We start from the raw sequence: 18,938 nt of genomic DNA on the forward strand, positions 1-18,938 counted from the left end.
TAGTCTCTGTGGACCAGCAGACGTAGTCTTTCCTCCTGCTAGCTCTTAGGAATCCAGGAAGCCCAGACAAGTGTGTTCCCCTTAGTGCTGCACACTCCCTCCACCTAAGTATAGCCAAAGTGCTTCATTAAATGGGCCCTTCTTCCCATGCCACCCATCTAGGTGAGACCCTCCAGCAGGGGTGGTTAGACATCCTATACAGAAGCCTTCTTACTGGCATCAGGTTGGTGTCCCTTGAGGTAAGACATCCCAGAGGAAGGAGCAGGCACCTATCTTTGCTGTTCTCCAGCCTCATCAAGTGACATCTCCAGGTGCAGAAGGAAACCAGTTGAATAGAACCTGAAGAAAACCCCCAGCAAACTGCAGCAGCTCTACAGAATAGAGACCTGACTATTCAAAGAAAAACAAACAAACAAACAAACAGCAACAACAACAACATCAACAAAATGTCCCCACAAAAACCTCATCCAAGGGTCAGCAGCCTCAAACATCAAAACTAGACAAACCCATAGAGATGAGACAGAATCAAAGAAAAAACACTGAAAACCCAAAAGGCCAGAGTGCCTCTTATCCTCCAAATGATCATAACACCTCTCCAACAAGGGCACAGAACTGGATAGAGGATGAAATGGATAAATTTACAGAAGTAGGTTTCAGGAGGTGGGTAATAACAAACTTTGCTGAAGTAAAGGAGCGTGTTATAACCCAATGCAAAGAAGCTAAGAACCTTGATAAAAGGTTAGAGGACCTGCTAACTAGAATAACCAGTTTAGAGAGAAACATAAATGACCTCAGGGAGCTGAAAAACACAGCATAAAAACTTCATGAAGCATACACAAGTATCAATATCTGAATCAATCAAGTGGAAGAGAGAATATAAGAGATGGAAGACTATCTTGCTGAAATAAGGCCGGCAGACAAGATTAGAGAAAAAAGAATGGAAAGGAATGACCAAAACCTCTGAGCAGTATGGGACTATGTGAAAAGACCAAATGTATGACTGATTGGAGTACCTGAAAGAGACAGGGAGAATGGAAACAAGTTAGAAAATGCACTTCAGAATATTATCCAGGAGAACTTCCCAGACCTAGCAGGAGAGAATAACATTAAAATTCAGGAAATTCAGAGAACCCCACTAAGATATTCCATGAGAAGATCAAGCCCAAGACTCATAATCATCAGATTCTCCAAGGTCAAAATGGAGGAAAAAATATTTGAGGTAGCCAGAGAGAAAGACTGCATCACCTACAAAAGGAAGCCCATTGTACTAATAGTGGATCTTTCAGAAGAAACCCTACAAGCCAGAAGAGAGTGGGGGCCAATGTTCAACATTCTTAAAGAAAAGACTTTTCAACCCAGAATTTCATATCCAGCCAAACTAAGTCATAAGCGAAGAAGAAATAAAATCCTTTTGAGACAAGTAAATGCTGAAGGAATTCATAACCAACAGGCCTACCTTACAAGAATTCCTGAAGAAAGCACTAAATATCAGAAGGAAAAACCACTACCAGCCACTGCAAAACACACAAAAATATAAAGACACTATGAAGAAACAGCATCAACTAGTGTGCAAAATAACCAGTTAGTATCATGATGACAGGATCAAATTCCCACATAAAAATATTAACCTTAAATGTAAATGGGCTAAATGCCCCAAATAAAAGATACACACTGGCAAATTTGATAGAGTCAAGACCCATCAGTGTGCTGTTTTCAAGAGACTTATCTCACGTGCAAAGACACACATAGGATCAAAATAAATGGATGGAGGAAATTTTACTAAGCAAATGGAAAGCAGAAAAAAGTAAGGTTTACAATCCTAGTCTCTGACAAAACAGACTTTAAACCAACAAAAATCAAAAAAGACAAAGAAAAGTATGATGTAATGGTAAAGGGATCATTTTAACAAGAAGAGCTAACTATCTTAAATATATATGCACCCAATACTGGGGCACACAGATTCATAAAACAAGTTCTTAGAGACCTACAAAGAGACTTATACTCTCACAAAATAATAGTGGGAGACTTTAACACCCCACTGTCAATATTAGACAGATCAATGAGACAGAATATTAACTAGGATATTCAGGACTTGAACTCAGCTCTGGATCACATGGACGTATAGATAGCTACAGAACTCTTCACCCCAAAACAACAGAATATACATTCTTCTCAGTGCTACATGGCACTTATTCTAAAATCAACCACATAATTGGAAGGAAAACACTCCTCAGTAAATGCAAAGAACTGAAATCATAACAAACAGTCTCACAGACCACAGCACAATCAAATTAGAACTCAGGATTAAGAAATTCACTCAAAAACACATAATTCATGGAAATTGAACAAGCTGCTCCTGAATTACTTCTGGGTACATAATAAAATTAAGGCAGAAATCAGGAAGTTCTTTGAAACCAATAAAAACAAAGAGACAATGTACCAAAATCTCTGGGATACAGCTAATGCAGTGATAAGAAGGAAATTTATAGCACTAAATGCCCACATCAGAAAGCTAGAAAGATCTGAAATCGACCCCCTAACATCACAATTAAAAGAACTAGATAAGCAAGAGCAAACAATTCCAAAAGCAGAAGACAAGAAATAACCAAGATCAGACCAGAACTGATGGAGATAGAGACATGAAAAAAACCCTTCAAAAAATCAATGAATTCAGGAGCTGTTTTTTTAAGATTAACAAAATTGATAGACCACTAGCTAGATGAATAAAGAAGAAAAAGGAGAAGATCAAATAGACACAAAATAAAAAATGTTAAAGGGGATATCACCACTGACCCTAAAGAAATACCAACTCCCATCAGATAATGCTGTAAACACCTCTACCCCAATAAACTAGAAAATCTAGAAGAAATTGATAAATTCCTAGATACATACACCCTCCCAAGACTAAACAAGGAAGAAGCTGAATTCCTGAATAGATCAATAACAAATTCTAAAATTGAGGCAGGAATAAATAGCATACCAACCAAAAAAGCCCAGGACCAGACATATTCATAGCTGAATTCTACTAGAGGTACAAAAAGGAGATGGTACAATTTCTTCAGAAACTATTCCAAACAATTGAAAAGGAGGGAGTCCTCCCTAACTCATTTTATGAGGCCAGCATCATCCTGATACCAAAAGCGGGCAGACACACACACACACACACACACACAAACAAACTTTAGGCCAATATCCCTGATGAACATTGACCAAAAAATCCACAATAAATACTGGCAAATCAAATCAAGCAGCACATCAAAAAGCTTACCCACCATATTCAAGTCAACTTCAACCCTGGGATGCAAGGTTTGTTCAACATATGCAAATCAATAATGCAATCCATCCCATAAACAGAACCAATGACAAAAACCAGATGATTATCTCAATAGATTCAGAAAAGGGCTTTGATAAAATGCAACCTCACTTAATGTTAAAAACTCTCAATAAACTAAGTATTGATAGAACATATCTCAAAATAATAAGAGCTATTTATAACAAACTCACAGACAATATCATACTGAATGGGCAAAAGCTGGAAGCATTTCCTTTGTCAACCAGCACAAGACAAGTACGATCTCTCTCATCACTGCTATACAACATAGTATTAGAAATTCTGACCAGGGCAATTAGGCAAGAGAAATAAATAAAGAGTATTCAAATAGAAAGAGAGGAAGTCAAATTGTCTCTCTTTGCAGATGACAAGATCCTATATTTAGAAAACTCCATCATCATAGACCAAAAACTTTTTAAGCTGATAAGCAACTTCAGCAAAGTCTCAGAATATATAATCAATGGGCAAAAATTACAAGCATTCCTATGAACAGAAAATAGACAATCAGAGAGTCAAATCATGAATGAATTCCCATTCACAATTGCTACAAAGTGAATAAAATTCCTAGGAATACAGCCAACAGGGCAAGTGAAGGACCTCTTCAAGAACTGCAAATCACTCTTCAAGGAAATCAGAGAGGAAACAAACAAATGGAAAACCATTTCATTCTCAGGGATAGGAAGAATCAATATCATGAAAATGGCCAGAATGCCCAAAGTAATTTATAGATTCGATGCTTTTTCCATCAAACTACCATTGACATTCTTCACAGAATTAGAAAAAAATATGTTAAAATTTATATGGAACCAAAAAAGAACCCTCAAAGCCAAGACACTCCTAAGCAAAAAGAACAAAGCTGAAGTCATCACACTACCTGACTTCAAACTATACTACAAGGCTGTAGTAACCAAAACAGCAAGGTACGGGTATGAAAACAGATATACGGATCAATGGAACAGAATAGAGGCCTCAGAAATAAGACCACACATCTACAACCATCTGATCTTCGACAAACCTGACAAAAACAGCTATGTGGAAAGCATTCCCTATTTAATGAATAGTTCTGGGAAAACTGGCTAGCCATATGCAGGAAACTAAAACTGGACCCCTTTGTTACACCTTATACAAAAATTAACTCAAGATGGATTAAAGAATTAAATGTAAAACCCCAAACCATAAAAACCCTAGAAGAAACCCCAGGACATAGGCATGGGCCAAGATTTTATAAAGAAATCACCAAAAGCAATTACAACAAAAGCTAAAATTGACAAATGGGAACTCATTAAACAAAAGAGCTTCTGCATAGCCAAAGAATCTGTCATCAGAGTGAACTGGCAACCTACAAAATAGGAGAAAATGTTTGCAATTTACCCATCTGACCAAGGTCTAATATCCAGAATTTACAAGGAACTTAAACAAATTTATAAAAAACAACCCCATCAAAAATAGGCAAAAGATGTGAACAGACATCTTCTCAAAAGAAGACATTTATGTGGCCAACAAACATGAAAAAAAGCTCATCATTACTGCTCATTAGAGAAATGCAAATCAAAACCACAATGAGATACGATCTCATGCCATTCAGAATGGCAATTATTGAAAAGTCAAGAAACAACAGATGCTGGAGAGGCTGTGAAAAATATGAATGATTTTATACTGTTGGTGGGAATGTAAATTAGTTCAATCATTGTGGAAAATGGTGTGGCAATTCCTCAAGGATTTATAACCGGAAATACCATTTGACCCAGTAAGCTCATTCCTGCGTATATGTCTCCCAAAATGTAAATCATTCTATTATAAAGATACATACACATGCATGTTTATTGCAGCACTCTTCACAATAGCAAAACATGGAGTCATCCCAAATAGTCATCAATGATAAACTGGATCAAGGAAATGTATATATACACCATGGAATACTATGCAACCATAAAAACATATGAGATAATGTTCTTTGCAGGAACATGGATGAAGCTGGAAGCCATCATCCTCAGCAAACTAACACAGGAACAGAAAACAAAACACTGCATGTTCTCATTCATAACTGAGAGTTGAACAATGAGAACACATGGACACAGGCAAGGGAACAACACACATCAGGGCCTGTCAGGGGTAGGAGGGGAGAAAGAGCATCAGGACAAATAGCTAATGCATGTAGGGCTTAAAACTTAGGTTACAGGTTGATAAGTGCAGCAAACCACAATGTCACATGTATATTTATGTAACAAATCTGTATATTCTACACATGTATCCTGGAACCTAAAGTAAAATAAATAAATAAATAAATTATAATAACTCCACCCCCATGATTCAAGGACCTCCCTGGAACTTATAGTAAAATAAACAAACAAACAAACAAACAAATAAATAAATAAACTCTACCCCCATGATCCAAGCACCTCCTATCACGACCCACTTCCAACACTGGGGATTACAATTAGACAAGATTTGGGTGGGGACACAGACCCAAACTCTTATCACCAAGGCTACCTGGGGTTGTCAAAGGTCAATAGAATTAGGCAGCCATGTTTGGTGAGAGAGTGGTCATGTGCTCTGTGTTTTCAGAATGAGGTTAAAACTGTCCCAAAGAAAATCTTATGAAATCAATTAAGGGTCAATAAAATAAAATTTAAGGGGGCTTGCAGGGTAATCAGCAACAATCCTTAAGCCAACTTGCCCTTTGGCCCACTTCCTTGAGGGTGACCAATGATTAGCTCCTGATATGGTTCAGCTGTGTCCCCACTCAAATCTCATTTTGAATGGTAAATCTCATAATTCCTACATATCCTGGGAGGGACATTGTAGGAGGTAATTGAATCATGGGTGGTTGGGGCACATCTTTCTTGTGCTGTTCTTGCAATAGTGAATAAGCCTCAGAGATTTGATGGTTTTAAAAAGAGGAGGTCACCTGCACAAACTCTGTCTGTGCCTGCCAACATCCACATAAAATGTAACTTGCTCCTCCTTGCTTTCTTCCATGATTGTGAGGCCTCCCCAGCCATGTGAAACTGTAAGTCCATTAAACGTCTGTTGTGTAAATTGCCCAGTCTTGGGTATGTCTTTATCAGCAGCTTGAAAACTAAGTAATACAGTACATTTTTACCAGTGGAGTAGGGTGCTACTGTAAAGATACTCCAAAATGTGGAGATGACTTTGTAACTGGGTAACAGGCAGAGGTTGGAACAGTTTGGAGGGCTCCAAAGAAGATAGGGAAATTTGAGACAATTTGGAACTTTCTAGAGAATGTTGAATGGCTTTAACCAAAATTCTGATAGCCATATGGACAATAAAGTCCAGGCGGAAGTGGTCTCAGATGGATATAAGAACCTTGCTGGGAACTGGAGCAAAGGTGACTCTTATTATGGTTTAGCAAAGAGACTGGTGGCATTTTGGCCCTGCCCTAAAGATTTGTGGAACTTTGAACTAGAGAGAGATGATTTAGGGTATCTAGTGAAATAGATTTCTAAGCAGGAAAGCATTTAAGAAGTGACTTAGGTGCTGTTAAAAGCATTCGGTTGTAACAAGGGAAACAGAGCATAAATGTTTGGAAAATTTGCAGCCTGAAAATGTGATAGAAAATAAAATCCCATTTTTTTTAGGAGAAATTGAAGCCAGCTGCAAAATTTTGTAAGTAACCAGGAGCCGAATGTTAATCCCCCAGACAATGGGGAAAATGTCTCCAAGACATGTCAGATTTATTAATGGCAGCCCCTCCCATCACAGGTCCACAGGTCTAGGAGTAAGTGTTTTCATGGGCTGGGACTAGGGTGGGCAGCCTAGGGATTTGGAGCCCTGCATCCCAGCCACTCTAGCCATAGCTAAAAGGGGCCATCGTAGAGCTTGGGTGGTGGCTTTCCAGGGTGCAAGCCCCAAACCTTGGCAGCTTCCATGTGGTGTTGAACCTGTGAGTGCACAGAAGTCAAGAATTGAAGTTCAGAAAATTCTGCCTAGATTTCAGAGGATGTATGAAAATGCCTGGATGCCCAGGCAGAACTTTGCTGCAGGGGCAGGGCCTCATGGATAACCTTTGCTAGTGCAATGCAGAAAAGAAATGTGGGGCTGGAGACCCAACACAGAGCCCATACTGGGGCACTACCTAGTGGAGCTGTGAGAAGAGGGTCACCATCCTTCAGACCCCAGAATAGTAGATCCACCAACAGCTTGCACCCTTTACCTGGAAAAGCCACAGACATTCAACACCAGCCTGTGAAAGCAGCCAGGTGGCAGGCTGTACCCTGCAGAGCCACAGAGGTGGAGCTACCCAAGACCATGGGAACCCATCTCTTGCATCAGAGCAACCTGTATGTGAGACATGGAGTCAAAGGAGATCATTTTGATTTTAAGATTTAAGATTTGACTGCCCTGCTAGATTTCAGACTTGCATGGGGCCTGTAGCCCCTTTGTTTTGGCCAATTCCTCCCATCCTAAGCAGAAGAGACTTGCCTGTCTCAGATGAGACATTGGACTGTGGACTTTTGAGTTAATTCTGAAATGAGTTAAGACTTTGGGCTACTGTTGGGAAGGCATAATTGGTTTTGAGATGTGAGAACATGAGATTTGGGAGGGGCCAGGGGTGGAATAATATAGTTAGGCTGTGTCCCCACCTAAATCTAAGACTGAATTATAACTCCCACAATTCCCAAGTGTTGTGGGAGGAACACAGTGGGAGGTAATTGAATCATAGGTATGGGTCTTTCTTATGCTTTTCTCACAATAGTGAATAAGTCTCATGAGATCTGATGGTTTTATTCAGTAAATGTAGTATTGTGTACTCTAAGTCTCATGTTTTTATTTAGTGAATGTACTATTGTACTATTGTGTACTCTAAGTCTTATGTTTTTATTCAGCAAATGTACTATTGTGTACTCTAAGTCTTATGTTTTTATTTAGTAAATGTAAGATCTGATGGTTTTAAAAAGAAGAGTCTCATGTTTTTATTTAGTGAATGTACTATTGTACTATTGTGTACTCTAAGTCTTATGTTTTTATTTAGTAAATGTAAGATCTGATGGTTTTAAAAAGAAGAGTCACCCCCTGCACAAACTCTCTCTTTGCCTCCTACCATCCATGTAAGATGTGGCTTGCTCCTCCTTGCCTTCCACCATAATTGTGAGGCCTTCCCAGCCATGTGAAACTGTAAGTCCATTAAACCTCTTTTTTTTTTTAATTGCCCAGTTTCAGGTATGTCTTTGTCAGCAGCATGAAAATGGACTAATACAGTACTCCAGGAAAACATAGCCCTGTCACAGGACTCTTTGTTCCTTTTTTTTTCTGTAGATGAAATCTAAGGCATTGTGAGATGATAAGCATTCTAGTTGAGTTCCTCCTTTAGGTTCTGCATATGAAAAAACTACTGATGCCAGCTGTTCTGAAGGGCCCAGTAGGAGGCTGACCCATAGAAGAATGTGTTTTCTACACCCTGCAAATTTCACCCCTTTTACCCCAGCCAATCAGCAATCTCAATTTTCCAGCCCCTCACACTCCACAATTTCCTTAAAGGCTTTTGCCTAGAACCCCTTGAGAAAATGGAGTTGATGCTTGAGAATTCCTCCCATTTCCTTGTTCAGAACCCTTGGCAATTTTTAAACTTGTTATTTGCTGCAAGCCCTGCTGTCTCAGTGTATTGGTATATTGCTATGCAGTGGGCATATGAACCTGGCAGTCCTGCAACAATGTTATGAGTATGTCCAAGGACATCCCTTCCTATAATGGAGCCAAACCAGTTCTTATTGTGGATGCAATATCAAGACTGCAACTAAAAGTTTCCCAGATGACCACTAACAGACCACCTGGTACCAACCCACAGACTTCCTGGAACCAGCCAATTAAGACAGACTGGTGATGTTAGGCTTAAAGGTGGTCCAATTAAAACTCTGCCCCTCACTTCCCTGACTCCTCTCTCTTGCTCTGCTGCTTTTGCCTTTATAATCTCTAACTCTCCAACCCCTCTCAGAACACATTTTCATTTTACATTGGAGGCTGAGGCTCTCCAGTCTGAAAATTGCTTTTTCATAGAAAATAGTTGTATCTTTTTATGCTGCAGATCTCGTGGCATTTTTTAAAAAAAGTCTACACTCTATGAAAGTGGGATTGTAATTTATAGCTGATCAGAATAGAGAGTGTGGGAACTATTACTGGAGTTACAGAAAGAAAATAGTAATGTAACAAATGATATATTTGTTTTATAATAAAATGTGATTTTCAATAAAGCAATTGAAATAAAACTACTGTGAAGAAGACACCAAGGCAACCTATGACATATCAGTTATTTTGCTAGAATATTTCCTTTTGCTTTTACCACTACCAGTTAATCTAAAAAATGTATAAGTTTTAACTCATTTGTAGGAGCTATAGACCAGTTTTCCTGAGGTGGTAAGCATCATATGATGAACATAAATCCAGTATTGCTTTGTTTTGTTGGTTTTCACTTTGCTAGCCATGTGAATGATTGGCAGCACTTGAAAGTGTCTCGCCCAGTGCAGCGATGGCCTCTCTTTTCTGAAGAACAGTTTTTCTGTAGACAAAACTCTAGTCAAAAGAGTGCCAGACTTCTAGCAGGTCTTTCTGGATTCTTTTGACTTTTTGCCTCAGGGTTTCTATAGAAGAAAGAAGTTCTTTTAAGTATTAAATGTGATTATGGTACTATCCAGTTAAATGAGACATAAAACATTCTTTCAGATGCAAATTTATAGGCCTGACAAACATAAATTGAAAGGAAGAGGTCCTGTGCTTGTTTGAGGTCACTGTAATAGTTCACAAAGCCAATTATAAAGCTCTAGCCGTCTTAACATACTAGGTTGCAGAATTCCAGTGTTGGGGCTCAAAAACAATACACTAAAACAAAAGCATCAATAGCAAAAGTTTTTATCTGACCTACTTCTGCCATCCAGTCTCTTAGTCCTATTTCTTCCAAAGTTAGCCATAGGAACTAGAATACCTCTTGCCAAGACGAGTCGTAGAACTCTTTTTCTCTAAAGTCAGCCATAAAACCTAAACTTATTACTGAAACTTTCATTCTGCCTTTCTGTGTAAAAATTGGCCATAAAAATATTATCTGACCTACCTTGCTTGACTGTAGGTCATAAGATCCTCATTCCAGAGAAGGCCCTGCCCTACACCCAGAAGGAAGACATGCATGCTCAGAGGAGTAAAGAAAAATCTAGACAGAGAGGTCTCGCTGGGTTTCTCCACTCAGTCTATTAACATTGGATTAGTCACTTTTGTCCAATCATATTTCTCCATGGCTATCCATACTTTATTGAACATAGGCATACAAATGGACAATTTCCCCTGTATCTTTGGGTCTACAATCTGAAGGCTCCCATGTATACATGTTAAATAACATTGTATGCTTTTTCTCCTATTAATCTGTCTTTTCCAAGTTGAATTTTCAGTGAAATTTCAGAGGGCCAAGAGTTCTCCTTGGCCTCTACATAGGCATAATCATAGTCTGGTAATTTTAAAATCGCTTTTTAATTCAGATAACTTTGTTGATGACACAACATCACTAACCAAATAAACTATGATACAATAAAAATTTTGTTAGGTAACTGCCACAGTCCAGTCAAATTTCTATTAGCATCCTATATAATCAATTTCTCTATTTTCTTTCATGAAACACATATTTGAAAGTGAATATTTTTTTTGTTGTATTAAAAGTTAAGTTTCTAAATTTGGCGTCTGTCATGTTTTAACAGCTCTTGCAGTTCTATCAGGAAAATTACTCCCTTTAGAAACTTCATCCTTCTGTCCTATGTGAGCACTACAATGCATTGCTGTATCTGCGTAGGCAATTGTAAAGTCTTTGACAAAACAGCTATCAATTTTTCATCAGATATTTTAGTTCTCATGAAAAATTTCTGCACTTAAAAATTTGCTCTATTGCATGACAGATGCTAAGAGAGAGAGACAGAGAGAGAGAGGGAGAGAGAGAGAGAGAGAGCGAGCCTAAATCTCTGACCGCAAAGAAATCAGTATATACCATCTGCTTCTTGATGTTTCTCTTTTACTACATGTAAATAATTTTGAAATTTTTACACTCTAAACTAAATATCAGTTCCACTTATTGCTATTAATTTATAGTTGCTTATTATAGTTACATAACAATTCTCAAATATTACAAAATGCCTTAGTTATATATTCATCAAGTTTATTTGTTGGAAAAGAGAAAATTTAAGAATTTAACACTAATAACTCAAAATGTAAAAATTGAGTGCCCGTTAAATGCAGGTTACCGTAACAGACAAAGGGCACATGGGAAAGTGACACAATACTAAAAAACAAAACAAAACACAACACTGGAGATTGCAATTAAACTGTTCATTAATTTCCTGATTGATTCTCACAGATAAATAATTTTTCAAACTGTGAGTTCTCATCTTCAGAACAAAGGTAGTGGTATGTGTTTATCTTGTCTGAGTTGTCATAAGATAGTAAAGCAGATAGAAGAGAAAGCCTAGGGCATGGAAATTAAACCTGTATACCATAGTGCGTGTAACTGACAGATATGTCAAGCGATGTTATTACTAGAAGTCTTCTCTTTATAAAAGCAGCAAATTTCTCTTTATTATAAATAACTCAGTCTCAGATATTGTTACAGTAGCATAAAACAGAATGAAACAGAATTTTACAACACATTTGTAATACATAAGTGTATTAAATAGTAACAATTCTCCCATGCCATTTACCATTTTCTCTTTTATTATTAACATTTTTATCCCTTCTTGTTAATCTCATTTTCCTTTTAGGGAAGAAATATGACAGCAATCTCAGTATTCTTTAAACTTAACACAGAGTTTTCTGAATCTGTAGGATTTATTCCAATCAGATCAAACATATTTTTGGGGGATCTGAATCAGTCTCTAATTTGGAGTTCATTTCTCATTAAATATTTTGTCATTTTCCTTATTAATCCTTATCTAATTACTATGCCTTAAGAGTTTCTACAGCATGTTTCCACCAAACATAATAAAATAATATTCTATATGGATACCATAAAAAGACACGTATTTTTTAGCTGTTTAATTTTTAGCATAATTTAAAATATAGCCATGCAAGTATTAAACATAGATAATCAAAGAACATCTTTACATATGTAATTACATCATTCATATATTTTGATTGTGGACAATTGTAACAAATCTTTTAACATGCATAATTACATCATACAGTAGCTTATTACAGAAATATTAAAAGAGACTATACATTATATCATTAAATATGTTAAATTCAGAAAATCTCACATACTGGGAGAATTTACTATGGGCTGAAATAATGTATGCCAGGTCTCAATTATTATTAATTTTTAATGTAAGCCATAGAAGCATTTTATGGTGACTAACATTTGGGTAAGATTTTCCGCTTCAGTGAATCAACTTGATACACATTTAAGATGAGAGTCTGCCAGAAACAAATAAATGTATTTATCATGACTGCCCACATGTGCATTGCACTTAAAGGAGTAATGGAAAGAAAAAAGAAAAGAAATACCACAGGTCATTTGTTTGTTTCATAATCTTAGATTCATAAAATAAATTCTTGAAAGTCTAAATATTAGCATTTTTCTTGAAAATAAGACATAAATTAAGACATTTTATAAAGTTACTGAGATGATATCTAAAGAAATTTTGTATACTGTATTATTAACATAAAAACATAAATCATATAAGTCCCTTACCATTTCCTCAGCCTATTTATGACAATTCCCTAAATAGCAATAATAGAAATCAGATATTAGATATGTAACTACTGAGCCATTTTTATCCTAGAACACAATTCTTGACTTACTCTTTACTTAACAAGACATAACAAAATATACTCTCAGGGTAATAAAAGTATGTCAATTCTTAGTGATACATACATGTGTTTAGAGAAGCTTTTCTTTAATCAGTGTTTATATATGAAGTCCTATTAACAGTTTAAAAAAGTAAGCACATGACTTTCATATAAATACAAAATTAATGTGTCAAAGATTTTATTTAACTCATTAATTAAACAGGATGCCAACGATATATTAAAAATGGTTTAAATGAGAATTTGACATAGAGAGGTGTATGTATTCTAAAGTTTCATTCACATTGCTGTAGACAGAAATTATTTGTAGTGCAATAATCAACAAACATTTGCATAGGTTTTATTTTCTATTGCTTTATTTTTCCCTCTATAGAGCTATAAAATAAGCTATCTTATACAAAGATATTAATTGTACACCCATATACAAAATCAGATTATTGCAGAGAATCTACTAGACAACATGCAGCACTCTAAATGCAATATGTTGAATTAAAGAAGTAGCCTGAGTTTAGGGAGTCAGAAACTTTTATAATGGGAAGTAAATTTGTCTGTCTCTTGTCCTAGAGGAAACACTATCTTTATTATACTGAAAAGCATAAGAAATCTGTATCTCTCTAGCAGAACCTGATTGTAAAACATTATGGTAATGCAATCTATGGTCTTGTTTTTTTTTTTAGGACAGAGTCTCCAACACACAGGCCATGGACCGCTGCTCACAGGCCACGCTATATGGCCTGTTAGAAACTGGGCTGCACAGCAGGAGGTGAGCAGCAGGCAAGCCAGCGATCAAAGCCTCATCTATATTTAGAGCCGCTCCCCATCAGTTGCATTACCACCTGAGCTCAGCTCCTGTCAGATCATCAGTGGCATTAGATTTTCATAGGAGCATGAACCCTGTTGTGAACTGCGGGTATCTAAGTTGTGCGTGCCTTGTGAGAATCTAATGCCTGATGACCTGTCACTGTCTCCCATCACCCCTAGATGGGACCATCTAGTTGCAGAAAAACAAGTTCAGGCTTCCACTGATTCTACATTATGATGACCATATAATTCCTTCATTATATATTACAATGTAATAATAATAGAAATAAAGTGTGTGATACATATAATGTGCTTAAATCATCCTGACACCATCCCCCCTCCATCCAAGGAAAAATTGTCTTCCACAAAACCAATCCGTGGTGCCAAAAATGTTGAGGACCGCTGTTTTAGGCTACAGGGAGGGGCAGAATGGAGAAGGAATGAAGAGGGGGTTGACAGAGAGTAATCTGCATATATATGTTTTTCAGTTTATTATTTTTCTTTACAGTGATTGAAAACCTATGTGTTTATTTTCTCCGTAAGCTCTAGATCCCCAGGCAAAATTCATCAGCAGGTGATAACATGAGATGGAAATAATGCCAAGGCTGTCACTCTACTAGATTATGCTCTTGTCGATAATTTTAGAAAAATGCAGGTAACAGAGTTCATTCAAGAGATCTTCAAGTGTTAAACTCTCCATATTTACCCTGACAATGCTCTTTTAAAGAACTGTCTCCCTAAGTATTGAACACCTAATCCTCAGGGGTTGGCACACTGAGAGGCTGTCTGAAATCACTATTAAGTATGCATGCTTAATCCATTTTCTAGTAAGATCAATTTTAGCTATATCTTCTTATAAAGTATTCTCTCCGAAAGCTGTACTGGCCTTGCTGCCTTCATGATGAAGAGCGTAAAACAGCAAACCATGGTATAAATTATTTCTAGTAATAAAAAGTGGCAGATATAAAAATCTCTCTTACTGCTTTTATTATCCTGCTTCTAGAGCACTCTCTTCTAGTTTTCCCAGCACAGTGGTTCCCTGCAACCCTTTCTTGTTCCAGGAAGACTGGGCATATACTCTAGGGTTAGATGGCAATCTTTTCCCTTTTACAGAGCTCATACAAAATAATGAGTTGGAAACGACATGGCAAACAAAGCTTGGACTGTTGTGCCTTCTCTCCCAGGCCTCTTCTATTGTACTTGAATTCTGGAACCCAGGGCACCTTTTGTTACATTTTCCACAAAATAAATGATCAGTATCCCATCTGGCAGAGGCAAAGGGCAATCAATGGCTTTTAACAACCCACCTGTTTTTAGCTACATGCATCATTCCAAATTTATCTAAATTCTGAGACTCTCAAGGACTATATGAAGTAATTATTTCTATTCTCATTACTATCCTGTTCTGCATGAAAATCAACTCTCCCTTTTCAATTTTCTGCATCTAAAATATCTCTTTGAAACCTTCTTCTGGTGAAATTTCTCCCACCATTGACTTTGTTTTTATTATTACTTAATTTCAGTTGGGTTAGAAAATAAGAAAATAAGTTAACATAGACAATACATCATGCTTAAATAGAAATGCTCCCATTCAAGTCTTAATTCTTTGTCACCAGACCAGAGGTCTTGAGATTCTAATGCACACCAGATGCAATGCACATCTTCTACAAATTAACAACCCATTACAAAGTTTGTTCTGTTAATATAATTCCAAAGTTCATATTTTAAATTCTATAATATTTTTCTTATAAAATAATCACACTAATTCTTCTACTAACAGGTGCAAGTATCCCGCTGGGCACGGTGGCTCATGCCTGTAATCCCAGCACTTTGGGAGGCCGAGGCAGGCGGATCACGATGTCAGGAGATCGAGACCATCCTGGCTAACACAGTGAAACCCCGTCTCTACTAAAAATACAAAAAATTAGGCTGGCTTGGTGGCGGTTGCCTGTAGTCCCAGCTACTTGGGAGGCTGAGGCAAAAGAATGGTGTGAACCCGGGAGGCAGAGCTTGCAGTGAGCCGAGATGGTGCCACTGCACTCCAGCCTGGGTGACAGAGCGAGACTCTGTCTCAAAAAAAAAAAAAAAAAAAAAAAAAAAGACAGCCATAGTCTGAGAAATTTACTTCTTATATATACTGTGCAAAGCAAGGCAAATTAGGAGAGTGTTTTTGATTTAAACATTTTGGATACTAATTATATAATGTATTTTCAATAATAATATTGCCTGAATATATACACATGCACAATTTCATTTATACATACACAAACACAAAAATTTTTACTTTCATATTACATGGAGCAAATATTTTCTGTTAGATTTTTTTCCTATGAATCTGTTGTCATGAAAAGAATAGAGCAAAAGAGGCTTTTAGAAAATAAGAATGCTCTTCAACGTCAAACCAAAGGTCAAGAGAATTTTTCATGAGAACATTAGATAAGATTTTCAAATTCTTTACTTGGTAATTTAGAGTTTCTTTGAAAAGATTTGACTTTTGAAGTACAGTTTTAATCATAGTTTTAGAAATAAGAGAATTATATCATAAAAGCCCTTCAGTTCAGATAATAGAAGTTCATCCTTTTCATTCTTTTTTAAAATGTCAATGCGAATTTAATACATTTTACATGCTATCAGTATCAAAATAGCATCTCAATATAACTTCCCGTTTCTAAAGATTCTTTCAATAATTCTGCAGTACATTACTTCAGAAGTATCTTGTCTTCAAGAAATGTTTTTTAATTAGTTCTCTTTTCCAAAGGATCCACCACACCCATGAATATTGGTCAATGATATGTTAGTGGTCACAAAAAATCAATGTGACACTTTATTGGCCTAATTAATAAGGTATACTATGATATTTATAAGGAGTAAAATTATATAAAATTTGGTTATTGCAATGTAGTAAAATGAGCAAATTATAAGTATATATAGGTAACTTTAACATTTAATCATTTACCTTCCTATACAGTGTTTCCAACATGGCATAATGCTAAATTGTTAGAAAAGCACTAAAAGTCTTTCACCAAATCTTCAACAAAATAATTCCTTAGAAGTTAGTAAGATGGTGATAGACTATTTAGCTCCTTTATATGATAAGATTACCATAGGATTTACTGTCATTTTAGTTTACTCATTCAATTAGGGGCAACTTCTTTAAAGCAGCAATCAGGAAAGAGTTATATATGACTATAGATCCACTAAGGCATATCCAGGAAATAAATACATTAATTTTAAATTAAAAGTTAAATCACCATTTTATAATACATGGTAATAATATGTCTAGATATTATAACAAAATATTTTCTTTAATTTTGACTAAAAATTTTTAAGCCTTCTAGGCATTACTTCTAAAACATTTCTAAAACATTAAGTCTTTATTGTTGGATTGTGGGGAATCCTTGAAGAGACCACAGAAAAACAAACCAGCAAGCATTGTTCACTATTTACTACTAAGGTCCAGTCAGTAACACAGAAACATTAGATGTTTAAAAAGCGAGTATGTGGTATAAATAACAGGTTACACGGAAGGATGGAAAAAGTAAAAAGAAAGGAAATAAGAGTGACCAAGAAATTACTGCAAGAAGCAATTATTACCCCTTTAGTTAATGGAATAGATTCAGAGGCCACACCCCCTCGCTGGCCCTGCTGCCTCCTGGCACAGGCTTCTCTGAGCCACCAACCTGCAGCTGCCCCAGCCACCTGAACCCCCGGGCAGCACCATGACAGATCAGGCCTTTGTGACATGGACCACAAACTATGCCTACACCAAAGGGGTGCCCCGGTCCAGGGCTCACCTCTAAAAACAGCACAGGACCACCAGAAGGCTGGTCGTGTTCACCATCCCGCAAGTCTCAAACTCCATGAGAAAAGTTTTAGAGATGGTCTTTGATGAAGTCATCATGGTAAATGTCTTGGACAGCAGCGGTTCTGCTCATCTAACCGTAATGAAGAGGCCAGAGTTGGGTGCCATGCTGGCAAAGCTTCACGTCTAGCCACTTACACAGCACTCAAAATGTGTATTCATGGATGCAGATACTCTGATCCTAGCAAATATTGATGATCTTTTTGAGCAAGAATTGTCAGCAGCACCAGACTAAGGGTGGCCTAACTGCTTCAATTTCGGAATCTCTGTTTATCAGCCTTCAGTTGAAACATATAATCAGCTATTGCATCTTACTTCTGAGCAAGGTAGTTTTGACAGTGGGGACCAAGGCTTACTGAACACATTTTTTAAGCATCTGGGCAACAACAGATATCAGAAAACACCTGCTGTTCATTTATAACCTAAGCAACATTACTATATACTCCTACCTCCCAGCATTTAAAGTGTTTGGTGCAAATGCCAAAGTTGTGCATTTCCTGGAATGAGCCAAATCATAGAATTATAGTTATGATCCCAAAACAAAAAATGTCGAAAGGGAGTCCCATGATTCCAACGTGACTCATCCAGGGTTTCTCATCCTGTGGTGGAGCATCTTTACCAGCAATGTTTTACATCTGCCTCAACAATTTGACCTTGTCAAAGACACCTGCTCATATGTAAATGTGGAAGATATCTCAGGAGGCATATCACATCTGTCCCTTGGGGAGATTCCAGCTATGGCACAGCCTTTTGTATCCTTGGAAGAACAGAGCAAGTGGTGGGAATAGGGCCAGGCTGATTATATGGGACCAAATTCCTTTGACATCAAGAGGACACGTTACACTTACCTCCGGTAGAAACACTGCCATTTCCTGTGGACACGTGTTCCTAATACTTAGTACCTAGAGCTGGGTTGAGAAAAGTCTGTTATGGCTTCAAGAGGCTTTCACTAAAACTCATCAGATGAGAGGTTTTCACAGGACAACAGGTGAGAACTGGGCAAAAGTTGTGAAGAGGCAATTCTGTTATATGGACAATGTTCTGCTTTTTAATCCTCTCTAGCGCATTTTAGAAATTCTCACTTTTGCTGATTGTCAACATACACAGTAAGGGAAACTCAATATTAAGCAGTTAAGGTGGCTATATCAGTTT

At 37.1% G+C, this 18,938-nt stretch overlaps 1 pseudogene; it reads left to right on the forward strand.

Moving 5' to 3' along the window:
• Positions 1 to 17,643: 17,643 nt before the first annotated feature.
• LOC100588792 lies at positions 17,644 to 18,643 on the forward strand (annotated as a pseudogene).
• Positions 18,644 to 18,938: the final 295 nt, after the last annotated feature.

The sequence above is a fragment of the Nomascus leucogenys genome, chromosome 5, assembly GCF_006542625.1.
Source record: "Nomascus leucogenys isolate Asia chromosome 5, Asia_NLE_v1, whole genome shotgun sequence".
Lineage (NCBI taxonomy): Eukaryota > Metazoa > Chordata > Mammalia > Primates > Hylobatidae > Nomascus > Nomascus leucogenys.